This window comes from Corvus hawaiiensis, chromosome Z, assembly GCF_020740725.1.
Source record: "Corvus hawaiiensis isolate bCorHaw1 chromosome Z, bCorHaw1.pri.cur, whole genome shotgun sequence".
In the NCBI taxonomy this organism is placed as follows: Eukaryota; Metazoa; Chordata; class Aves; order Passeriformes; family Corvidae; genus Corvus; species Corvus hawaiiensis.
Window position 1 is genome coordinate 28,615,048 of NC_063255.1, and position 13,574 is coordinate 28,628,621.

Below are 13,574 nucleotides of genomic sequence, written 5' to 3' on the forward strand. Positions count from 1 at the left end.
GGGAGATGCCCCCAAGGTTTTTCTCTTGCTCAATCAAACTGGACAGAAGCAGAGATCTAAAACAGAGGCATGATCTGGGGCTCTACAGGAGGTTTTGACATAGGCTTTTCAGTGAGTAACATGAAACTGTTTTGTATCATCTGGTGTGAAGCCCTTCACAATCATTATCATGCACATAAATATTTGCAGACATACAATTTTTTCTGCTTTCTTCCCAGTTAGAACAATGAATTTTAATTGAAGTTACAATGTTTATATTAATGATTTCAGAAGAAAAATTGTAGATGACATTTCCCACACACCTGAAAAATCACCTTCTAGAGTGAGCACACTTTATATAGCAGTTTTATATGAATATTTCTTTTAAATATCTTTGCTTCAGTATATTTGTTTAATCCATTTTATTCTACAAACTGCATGCTGACTCAGTAGTTTGTTTCAAATGCAAATACACCTTTTAGATGTTAGTTTTCTAGAATTAAACAAAATAGGCTGTTGTAGACATATTGATGATGGAAGGTTTAACAGACTAGTGTGCCTGAAGGCTTGTTTGTTTTCCAGTTCCATAAGGTGGGCTAAAAAAATTTATCACCAGCTCACTGCAGGGGCCTGGACTAGATTACTGTTAAAGGTCCCTTCCAGCCCAACCCATTCTAAGAATCTCTGATGCTGTATTCCCCTTACAGACTGTGAGATGGAAAAATGTCGGTTTCATATCAAAGAGGCAATGACAAACTGCACAGACTGAATACTGACTAGACTAAAGGACTGTTTCTCCTTTTGTCTGTTTTCTCTGAAGTTGTGCCAGTTAAGGCTTCAGACAAATGACAGACCAAGAATGTTATCCCAGGCATGTTCACATGCACACATGCACACACATGTGCTTGCACCCATTCAAATCCAGCTTGCCATCCTATCCATTACTGTCCAGCCACAGCTTGCCTCTGATTCATTGTGTCTGTTTTGCCTTTCAAATGTGTTCTGTGAGGATGCTAATATTCTTTTCATTTTGCGTTGCTGCATTCTCTAGCATCTCTGCTTTCTACATTTGCCAACCAACATTTACTTTAGAGACTGCAGCTTAGTTGTCACCAGCAGCGCTTTCTCTCCTGGGAATAGAGCAGGGTTAAGATTCCTTAATGGTGGTTATACCCCTGCTTTATTATTGTGATAAACCTCTGAAAAACAGAACTTCTATGATAATTCTATATTTTTTAAGTATCAGAAGTAACAAAAGAAGAAACAAAACCAGATTTGCTCAAGGTTCCAGGCTGTGTATAACAGAACATGCTGTCTTGCTTGAACTAAGCAGTATTTTACTTTGATCAGTCCCATTCCTATCTAGAGGGGTTCTGTACAAAGTAAGAGATGTGTTTCAGCAAAAACCAAAATCTATTTACTAATGAAAAATACCATTATACAATTGCTGGCATTATTTTTCAAAAAACTCTGAATTTGCAAATCCAGGCTACATGTTTCTTGCATCTAAAATCTGCCAGATCAGCCCTTCTTCTACCTTTCCTAGCTATGCCTTGAGTTGTTTTATTCTGCTGTGGGGAAGTTTTCACTGCCAGAAACCGAATCCTTTCCTGCATGTACACTTTCTGCTTTGTAAAAAACAAGCAAACAAAACAAACAAACAAACAAAAAAAAAAAAAAAGAAAAAAAACGAAGAAATTATGAGGAGTTAATGTAAATAACAATCTTGAGAAGGTTCTGAACTAGTTAGGCTTCTACAGTTTCTCATTATTCAGTTCTAGGCAATGAAGGGGAAAAGCAGTTTATAAGTCTTAATCTGCCGTATCAGTCATGCCATTAAGTATTTTTGTACCAACGATACTAATGAGATGCAGTTGAGGAAGGCAGGCAGGCAGGCAGGCAGGTGGGCAGGAAGGCAGGGAAGGAAGGAAGGGATGGGAGGGAGGGAGGGAGGAAGGAAGGAAGGAAGGAAGGAAGGAAGGGAGGGAGGGAGGGAGGAAGGAAGGAAGGAAGGAAGGAAGGAAGGAAGGAAGGAAGGAAGGAAGGAAGGCCTTCCTTCTCATCTCAGAGATGCCTGTGAGAAAAGTATAACACAGTACTTGTGAATGTACTATTGCCTGAAAGGAATAAGTGTTCTCCTTCAGATATTCAGAGGCATAGAAACCACATTTGTAAACATCCTATCAAGTAGACATAGCCAAAACTGAACAGACTTTTAAAGTTTCACAAAGGCACTATAAAGTCACAAATATTAACTAGTTATTAACTTACTTCTGGAAGAAGTCTTATGTTCCCAAAATGTATGTCAAATAGGTAAACTTAAAGTTTTGTTTACTCTGGGGTTTATACAGTAGAAACAGGTAGTGAACCAAGGTTACCATCAACTGTTTTGTGGTATCTCAGAATGCACTGTTTATTGCTGCTGAGAGAAAGCACAAATATGCATGTCAGAGAAGGCTGGATATGAATTCAAAATTAAGCTTGCGTAGCATTAACTCATCGCCCTTCTACTTCTCTTTTCAGCAAGAGATAAATTTGATCTGCCTCTGTGCATTGTTACAGGGTTTTCTCTGCTTCAAGGTCTGAGAAAATATGCGCACCTAACTGCCAACTTCCAAGCCAGTAGACCATGTCTAACACATAAGCTTCAGAAACTAGAGAGAAGCCACAGCACCGCAGTGAGAAAGTGTATCTCATCCGTACCACAGCTGAGAGACAGGATAACAGCTAGCTGGCAGCTAGGCAAGAACTTGGGAGTCTAAACTCCCTGAAAGTCCATGTCTCACCAAATGATCTACCAAAATCCTTTTCTTGAATTTGAAGGTTTTCCACTATTGCAGTTATTATTTCACTAACATCTATGATTGCTAATTAGTATGTAAATCGTCCTGTATTCTACACGTAGATAGTAATGTATAATTTTCTTCTTTGTTTCAATTGTCTTGTGTCTCAGTCTGGGGTTTCATCACCTCTTCCATGTCATAAGAAGTAACAGTTGAAACTGTCACTTGTCTACTTGTAAAAGTTTAAAAGCAGTTAATTCTGCATAAAATTCTACCAGTAAAAAATAAATTATTTTATTCATTCATTCAAAACTTATTTGACTCAAATCTCCAACAGTGTTTGAAATGTCAGTTCCACTCTGATCTTCAAACAAACTGATCTGAGTCCTTGAAAACTCCATGTAGTATTTAGCAAATGTAGGGGGAGGACAGCGCCATGGCCCAAGTTATATGACACAGAGTTACTTGATACTTTCATACACAAATTGGAACTAGCTTTGTTCTCTCTCTTCACGTTGTGGTCAGTGATTTTCAAACACATTTACCAGCAAAACAGATTGACACCTGCAGGTTGTAGGTATTGTCCTCTCACACGACAAGCTGTACCTGCATCTTTCTCTCACAGAAAGGCCTCTGGAGCTTTCTCCCCCAGGAATGGAGAGCATATATTCAACTTGGTACAATAATGCACAAGCTTCTGCTACATAAGGACCCCAATGACAATATTTTCTTTCCTGTGTATGCCGTGTCTGAGAATAAGCTAAATAAACAGATCCTGCTGACTGATAGGATTTCTTCCAGAAGGATTGCATCATTCAGTCTCAAAAAACAATGCAAAAAGTGGAAAATCAGGCTGTACATCTGAAAAGCAACATCATCTGCTGTGAAATATAACCCCAACAATGACTGAAAATATCACAATTACTTTCCCTAGATTCTTCTTTACCAATACTGCTTATTTTAAAGGGCAGCCTGGATGATTTGTTCATGTTTTTTTCAATAACCCCACACCCTTGACTGCATCTGACTACTGTGAGACTTGTAATATTCAGAGCAGACCAGGAAGTCATAACTCTTCAGTTATATCAGCCCTTGAAATGGATGACGGAGGCGTAGACTGTGAGGAGCTGGATTTTTTGCTCAGATCAGGTTATATGATCATTAAGGTCAGATGGACACTACTTTCCTTATGCAAGATGCAATATGAGCCTCATGTTCTATGAGCAAACATTTAACATCCAAGGATTTGGATTAATTTAAAATGAAGTGATTGCTGTCAATAATTTTCAGTTTTATTCTGATGTGAATCTTTTCAAGAGTCCCTCACTGTAACAAAGTGGACATACTTTAAAATGCTCCAAACATCAGTGTGTTTGCATCATTAGTCTGTAACAGTGACTCTAGGGCAAGTCTGCTGTTTCCATTTCATGTCACATCAGAATTCAAGCTTTGAAAGTCTTTTGCTAGTGACAGAGAACTTTATTCCTCACTCCTCCCATCTATCAGCACAGGAAAATATTGAGGTGCTGACACCCCACTATTAAAAAAGCAGAATGATGGTGTCAGAATGATTTATTTCTAATGGGTTTCTGACAGCTTTTTCTATGTCAAGATAGCTCTCACACAAGAGAATATGACAGTCATCTTGGCATGTCCCTTAAAATGTGTGTTATTAATAGACCTTCATTTTATTGATTTCTCAGATAGACAATCATTTTAAGTGGCTGTAGAATGCTGTCTAAGGTGAATTGTAGATGGCACTAAAAGTTACTGGACAAGATACAAAAAGACAAAGGATATAGCATAAGGAAGTTCTGACTGATGATATAAATGTATTCAAGAGGCTAAAACTGTCAAAAGCATAATATCATATGATTAATTATTATATTTGTATGAAGAGAGGACATATGAAAGAAATCTTGGGAAGGCAAGGTGAGAAAAAAACAGTGTAAATTCATTTACATATATTGTCCTCCATTTTTTTTCATGACTCATGTCTTGTACTAATTAAAAAATAGATTTCATTAATGCTGGATGCAAAGATAGTATCTAAGCTCTTTAACACACTGTTCCAAGTACCCAGAAATTGAATATATGCATCATAAACATATGATCTGACCACTTATTACTTGCTTTTGCTCATTTTCCAGAGACAGGTTTACACCAAACTGATTTCTAAAGAAATTCCAAAGAATTACACTGTATGTGTACAGTACTGTCATCACAGAAGCTCACTATTGTCTTCAAACAGTGCATGAACTATGACGTTTATTTTACAAGTGACAGCAGACTCAATAACGGTATGTGAAAGTAACCCCTGAAAGCAAAGGATTTTACAGATTGCTATTGCTGACATGTATTTCTACTAATTATAGGGTTAAAAGTATCTAAATTCTGAAAGAAACTCCTGGATTTCTAAAGAAGCAAGGTGGCATTCCAGAAAAATTATCAAATTAACACTGGAGAATTACATCCAAACCCCATCATTTGGACATGAAGTCATTGTCTGGATACCATAATGATTTTGGTAGTACTGACACAGAGAGGAGACCTACAAGTATCTTCAGAGGCTAGGTAGATTGCAAGCCCAGCTTTGTCCCTAGAGTGTATGACATGAAAGTGTTTTTTTAAACTAGAATTTAAATTCATTTTAACTTATTGAAAGAGATTTTTGATCAAGAGAAAGCATATTGAAACTTGGAAAACATGGTGGGGGAATCCGTTTTACTATTCCTTTTTTAACCTCTGAACTTCAGTTGAAGACTAAGGCACTACCAATTAAAAGTTGATACACCTGAGCATAAAAACTGATCGCTGGTGCTAAGCCAGCTCCTACAAAATAGTAGTATCAGTAGATATGTAGCTTTAACTGGCATTTAATTTTTAAGTCAGTGCAGGTAGGTTGATTAATGCCAGCTGTAGATCTGTGGAGGCACTTCTAAGATGAATGAGAAGTCAACATGGACAGCTCTTGCAGTGCTGAAGAAGTTTTTGTATTGTTAGGTGGCCTTTTGGCAAAATCAGCAGAGCTTTGATTCAGTTTGGCTGGAGCTATGGGCCATGGAAGAGAGCAGTGAGCAAGTTGCTTGTCATATGCTAACCAAACCTGCTGCACTCTCTCTGACAGCACTGCTCTTACCTGGGCCAGCAAAGGTGGTAGCCCACTTCTATTAAAAGTATTAAAAGTTAGTTTAAAAAAATGTTGCCACACAAGGTAGAAATTAAATTTGACTGAATAAAACAATAGTCTGTAAAAAGGCCAACATGTAAGATTTAGGTGTTTGGTACATATGAAAACTAATGATGAGAAATAGCTGAATTGATTCCAGCTTTCCCTAGCAGATTCAAGATTGTTTGGGGCAGAGGTTTTTTGTTGGTTTGTTTTTGCACCTAGATAGATGTGGGTGGGTACATGCTTTCCAGAAGATCAAAAAAATGTGGGTTCACATATGCTACAGTACAATATCAAAGGACTCTAAAATGCTGTTCAGCTACTCAGAAAATAACTAGTCTTGTGCTCAAAACTCAAAGTCACTGTTCACTTATTCCTGTTTTCCCTTTGGAGTCTTTAGGATGCAAACATCCCACAGCAAGCGTAAAGGTCAAAGCCGATTTCAAGCAATTTGCAGAGTCTTGTGTCAATCTTATGTAGTCCCTACAGAGTATGACTCAAAGATAGAGGTAACTTTAATATATAACACCTTTTCACAGATACAAATTTAGTCTGACCACAAAACTTAATATGATTCTGTTTTCTATTTCTCCCAAGCATACATATATTTCAGTCTACTGTATCTTAATAAATTTTGATATCTGACTGTGAGACAAATGAGTGTACTAGTAGTCTGAGGGTCACTGAGGTACATTTCCATGCATAACCCGAAAGAATATGCTAGAAAATACAGTATAATCTTTCCTTAAAAGAAATACACTAGAATTAATCATACCCTGTAGAAATATCACGTGACCCTAATCAATCTGTGTGGATGCAAGTATTTTTTGAAACTGAATCTGCTAGCTGTGCTAATCATTTTAGCTTCAGTGAATCTCCCTGATAGTTAAGATACCTGATATATTCCCAAATGGATATACAAGGGACACAGCACCAAGCCTTCACAAAATATGATATTCTAGTTCCCTGCTCTCAATTATTTTATATTCACACTGAAAAGAGGTAATGACTTTGCAGCTGAATAATAACCTGTGATTTAGACACTGCACACATTAACAGCTATTCACCTAGAGTATCTAGTATCACTCTCCTAACAACACTTAAGATGTTAAACTTAACATGTAATCACAGTAATTTAAACTAGACTGTGTATTCTAGCAAAATAAATGAAATGTAAATGAAAATTATTTCCTGCATTTTCATCATAAACTACTGAAAGTCCTCAAGCTAAACCAAAAGAATGCAAGAAATCTGGGGGCCTATGTAAAATACATAAATGTAAAAAACATTTCTATGTAGAAATGTTACTTCTACATTTTTCCAAATAACTTCAACATTCCTGGAGAGTGCTGGGGTATGGCGATGTAGTTATGTGTTTGTAAAGATGCAAATTTCGGCAGTTTTGAGGGAACAACAGCTGCACCAAATGAAATACACGACTCTTTCATTCTTTTCATTAGCCCTTCCAACTTTGAAGCTGCTAACATTAAGTACCTCTTCAAGCAAGTCTTCTTAACCCCTCCTTAACAGTGCACCCTGCTGGCATGTGGAGACGTGTTACAAGATTACAGCTGCCTGCAGTATCTTCTCATGGTCACTCAAAACCAGTCGCGTTATTCTGATTAGTCATACCCTTGGGATCAGGCAACTCTGTCCCTTTAGTACAAAAGGATTATTTTCCCCTCATTCTTCCTACCCTATTGCAGCATCGATTGTTTATTTCTACCTTCTATAGTTAAAGGACCAACAAATTACATATGGATTCTACAGCAGACCTGAATCTACCTAAAAAGTGTGAAACAGAGCAAAGTAAATGCAAGCTGATATACTTAGCCTCTTGATATTTGATATTTACAAAAACATATTGGAACAGATTTAGCACTTGACCACAGCTTGGGGCAGAGGGTGGTTCTTACCTCTGACACAAAAATTTCCCCCTTTATAGAGACTTCAAAAGCACAAGTTTCACAGATTGATATTCTTTCATGGGTATTTGCAATCATATTAACTTATACCTATACAAATTTCTTCCTACTTCCTATTGTCCTTGGTGAAAATGCAGTCTGAGCAGCAGTCCAGACTTAAAATTCGTTCTTACAAAGAAGTGGGGGAAATAATAATTTAGGCATCTATAAATGCCTTCAGAAAAGTTAGTCCTCATTTTTAATTCTCTGAATACCTAAAATTTTTCAGCAAAACTATAATATACTATCGACCTTTTGGTCAGATTTTATCATTGTGCCACTGTAAGAACAGAAGGAAGGTGTGTGAATTAAATGCAAACAGTATATAGCAAGCACAATGGATGTCAATTTGGAATGGGCATCAGAGGCATTTCTTGCGGATAACTGTCCCAAACCTCATGGAGAATAGTCTTGCCCATTAAGATGTGTAACTTAAAAATGCCATAGATGTGTTGAGAAAAGTGAGGAACATTTTCAATGTACATGTGGGAAAGATGTACACAGACTGAATACAAATTTTGGCCTAGGTTTGCCATCTCTTCCCACCCTGCTGATTTAACTGGTCCACTGCTTCAATACTGACTGTAACATTGAACCCATTCAAGGAAAGAATTTAATCCAAGGGAAGAAAACAAGAAAATAAGTATTTTTTGAACCAATGAGTGCATTTTCCATAGGCAGAGAAGATAAAAGCACACCCAGGAGGTTTTCTAACTGACTGAGAAAACCATTAATTTTACTTAGTCTAAATGTGAAAGTAATGTGAAAGAGTCAGTTTTTCAAGGTCAATAAATTAACTTCATAATTACTTAGATGTGTAATATTTCTTTACCCCAAAACTCAGAAAAATATTCTTGAGTCCATGTATCTTCCTTTTGCCAGAAAAAAATCACAAAAATCAAGAATGTAGCATTATTTGTAAAGATACAATATCTTTGCTTTGTATTTTTCAGGAACATCTCAATTCCAATCATTCAGGCACTTACATAGACATTCTCAAAATTATATGGCACATTAAAAACTTGTTACTTTTACAGGAGGTAGCTATTTCACTTGACTCTCTCTTACTTCAGAAAATATCAGAACTAAAATAAAAAGAATCTATTCTCTCTAGATTCACTCTCCAGGGGTATTTGTTACGTATTATTTGAGTGCTTAACTGTCACAGATCATACGTAAGAAAAAAATATTTCATAATGACTATCCTTTCTGATTTCTTTATCGTTTGTTTTGTTTTCTCTTATAGGTGTTTCTCATGCTACTACCATAATTAAATCTTGCAAATAAATAAAAGAAAACTAAACAAAGCCTGCAGAAGGACAGCTGCTCTAGTGCAAATATTTTATCAGTGGATATTCTTCCCTAGGAAACTCTCAGACTTTTAGTTCTTCTTTATACAGTTTGGTTTTTTTAAATTCTCCTCCCTATACAGTAAACATCAGCATATCTGTGACACTTTGTGTACCAGAAAGCATCTGACAGCACACCAAACTCAGATAATGTACTGTGAAGTCTCTGCTCTCTCTTCTCACTTTTATATGAGTAATGCCAGCTGACCCTCATATTCAGGCGATCACAGAATGGCTCTTTTGAATGTCATGTAGTTCAATCACTTACTCAACCACAAACAGATTGCCCAAGTCTGTTTTCAGCTGGGCCTTTGATGTCTCCAAGGATGAAGATTCCAAAATCTCTATAGGCAAACTGTTCCACTCTCATCACTTTCTGTAAAAATGTTTTCTTTGTCTTGTATTCAGGTGGATTTAGAGTCTTTTATTTTGTGGCCACTGTCACTGAACACCAAAAAAACCACTAAACCACTAAAACACTAAAAACCAGGAAAGAGCCTGGTTTTATCTTCTTTGCACTCTCCCTTCGGATATTTACAGGAATTAATAATATCCCATCTAAGTCTTCTTTTCTCCAGGCTGAACCAGTCCCAAGTCACTTGATTTCTCTTGAAAGAAAGAAATGTGCTAGTCCCCTCATCATATTTGCTTTCCTGGCATGGACTTCTCTCCAGGAAGTCCATGAGTTCGTACTGGGCTGCCCAAAGCTGGACACAGTTCCCCAGATGAGTCTTATAGGTACTGAATAGAAGGCAAAGATCACCTCCCTTGACCTTCTGACAATGTTCTTACTAATGCAGACCAGGAGGCTGCATTACCTGGCTTGTACTGTGCTGCTGCACTTTACACCAGACAGGAGTCTCCAGATAGTATACTTTCTTTCCTGAGTAGTTGCAAAAATAATTGCACAAAAGGACTGTTGTTTTGTCCAACATGAAATTTAAAAACTGAAAAAAGGACTGAAAAAAGTTATCAATAAAAATAATCTACAGAGTACTGCTATTTGATGATTATTTATCCCACTTGGATCTTAGCTTGTTCATATTTGTATACTGAGATGGCCAGCAGGACTGTGGAAATAGGACATGTAAAACTTCTTATTCCTTGGCCATTTATTCCCCTCTGTTACACATAAAAGCACACCTCAAAAGGGCAGCTTAATCCTTTCTTCTGTGCTATATGTTTTTGAAAAAGGTAACAGATTTATCATCTCACACAGCCGAAAATAAGATGAAAATCAAGCTTCAGGTGAATACATAATAAAGAAGTAAGGTGTGCAGCAAAATTAAGAGCCCAGTGACAATGGTATTTGCTGTAGTTTTCTCCTGGGAACAACTGAGTTTGTTTAAACATGTAGTACTCCTTTATGTAGCAATACCTATTCTTTTTGTCCCTTCAGCTTGTTTAAAAATCAAATGGAAATGTGTCTATTTTTATTGTGCAAAATGTTGGCACTTCCTGCAAGAATGAGTGACACAGAGTTATCCAAATTGATACTGTAAAATTAAAGTAAAGCTTCATAAATATTTGAAAAAAAAAATTTTCCTGTACTGAAAGTCTACAGAATTAAGTCTTAAAAGTAATGCTTAAAGTTGAATTTTGGAAATAACTTTGCTTTAAATATATTATATGGAACAAGCACATGGAGACACATTTTATTTTGGGTGTATTTGGAAGCACGTAATCAAATAAATTTCTTTAACCTCATCTCCTGGAACTAGAAGTCTATTGCACATCAGATTCAGATGCAGCACAAAAGCAATGCATCTTCACTTCCAATTCATCTTTTACACTCCAGTGTGAGGAATGAAGAAGAACTACAATGAGGAATCAGGATCACTCAATGACCAATGGAACAATTTTCCCATGCTTAGATATTTTAGTTCCTATATATTATCCAGAAAAATAAGACCTCTAGCAGTATTTTTAGTACTGCTGTTGCTATACTGCCAAAAGAAAAAAATAAATTAAGATGTTGGTGTTCTTAAAATCCTCACATGAAGAGGAGCCATTGGTTGTCTGAATGCTTGTGACACATATCCACAGAAGCAGTCAAGTTTTTAAATAGAAAACAGTTCTCATTCTACAACCAAGACAAGTTAAAGGTAATAGTTTGGAAATGAGATACAATAATGGAACGGTCATTTTAAATACTGTCACAAGTTTATCTACAATTAAAGAGATAAAAGGTGTATGATATTCGAGATGGTTCAGCATAGAATGTGTAAAAAATCCAGGCAAGACATCACTCCCCTGCACTTTCATTGCAAAATACAGAAGCTGGAGATATGGTTGCATTGTCCAGGTTAGACATAAATGGAGAGAAGTATTGTGACCCACTGTAGAAATATATTCATATGCCTGATTTGTATAACTCCTGAAATGTGCTCCTGTACAACAAGGAATTTATTATTTGTGCCACCTGATTTTTCCAAGACAGCTTCTAGCAACTGTAGTCTATGCAACACTGAACTTATCAAGCCAGATCTCATCCATAACTCAGATATGTTGAATGTGTATGCCAAATTACATGAGTAATTCAGTTTACACCAGCTGGTAACTCAGTAATAATTTAGGTTTATAAACTCCACAGATAATCCCTTAAAAAACAGGAAAATTAAAGACATTTTTGCTACATTTTGTTTATTTTCTAGCAAAGTTCCATGATTTCTAATCTTTTACAAAAGAATAATTTAAGGAAATTCTTTAACTATTTCTCTAACTTACATTATGCTTTAAAATATTGTAATTGTTACCCAAGTACATGAGATTCTGTCTATAGGGCCCAATTCAGACCCTGTAGGTATTAATGGGGACTTCTTATACTTTGGCACTTAGATTCTTAACTATCTGTAAACCCCACTGAATTCCAATAAAATTTGTATGTCAGTCCCCTATTCAATATGAATAATTACTACCATTTAGTCTCATGATTGGTGGAGGGAGTAGAGCAAGGATTATTGACCTTTATAGAACCTTAAGTCAGAGGAACTGCCTTGGGCATTACATTTCACTGCTTGTGTAAAACTTAGTCATCCCTGTTTCATTTAATTTATCTTTGCAGAATTCACACAGCAAGTTCTCTTCCAGATGAATAATTGGTTGCTTCCAAGAACTGTGATGTCACTGATATTAGTGAGACTTGGTGTAATGAGTCGCACGACTGGAGTGCTGGTATCAAGGGATACAGGCTGTTCAGAAGGGATAGGCAGGGGAGGCACGGTGGAGGAGTAGGACTGTATGAAAAGAAGAGATGAAAAACAAAGGAGATGTTGTAGTGGGTGTCAGTTACCAATGGCCTAGCCTGAGTGATAACACTGATAACATATTCTGTAGGAAATTAGGAGAGATCAACAACCTTTGCCCTTATGGGGGATTTCAATTTCCCAGACATACAGGAATACTGTACTGCTGTGACAAGCAAACCTGGGAAATTTGTGAAGTCCGTAGGAGATAACTTCTGGTCAGTACCCAGTGAGTCAACTAGGAAATATGCATAGATTTCCAGTTTGTGAATAGAGAAGGACTTGTGGGATAAGCAGTGGTAGCTGGCTGGCTTTGTCACAGTTATCATGAAATGATTAAGTTTAGAATTTTCAGTGTAATTAGTACAAAGGTCAGCAGAGTTGCTACCCTGGATTTCAAGACAGCAAACTTTAAACTACTCAGAAACCTACTCAGCAGTGAATACTGAGAATCTGCCTTTGAGGACTTAGGAGTGTATGATTACTGGCAATTGTCTAAGAACCAATTTTAAAAGCTCAGGAGCAGACAATTCCACCACATCTTAAGTCAAGCAAATGGGACAGAAGACCAGTTTGGCTGAACAGGGAACCCCTCATGGAACTCAACAGGAAAAATCTGGACAATGAGACAATCCTTCAAGACTGTCAGTGTTTAAGAGGTATTTGGAGAGACCTTAATAACATGCTTTATCTTTTGGCTGGCCCTGAAGTGGTCAATCAGTTCTACAAAATGATTATTGTAGGTCTTTTTCAGCTGAACTATTCTAATCTGTTCTATTCTATTCTCTTCTGAAATGACGTTACTTTTGTCTGTTTTCATAGAATCACAGAATCAGTGAATACCCTGAGTTGAAAGGGACGCACAAGGATCAATAAAGTCCAACTCCTATCCCTGCACAGAACAGCCCCAAGAGTCACACCACAAGCCTGAGAGCATTGCACAAACAATTCTTTAACTCTGGCAAACTAGGTGCTGTGACCACTTCCGTGGGGAGCCTGTTCCAGTGTTTGGATGAAGATTATTGGTATTACTGATAGCCAGCAAGAAGAGATCAGTGTCTGCCCCTCGTCTTCCTCTCATG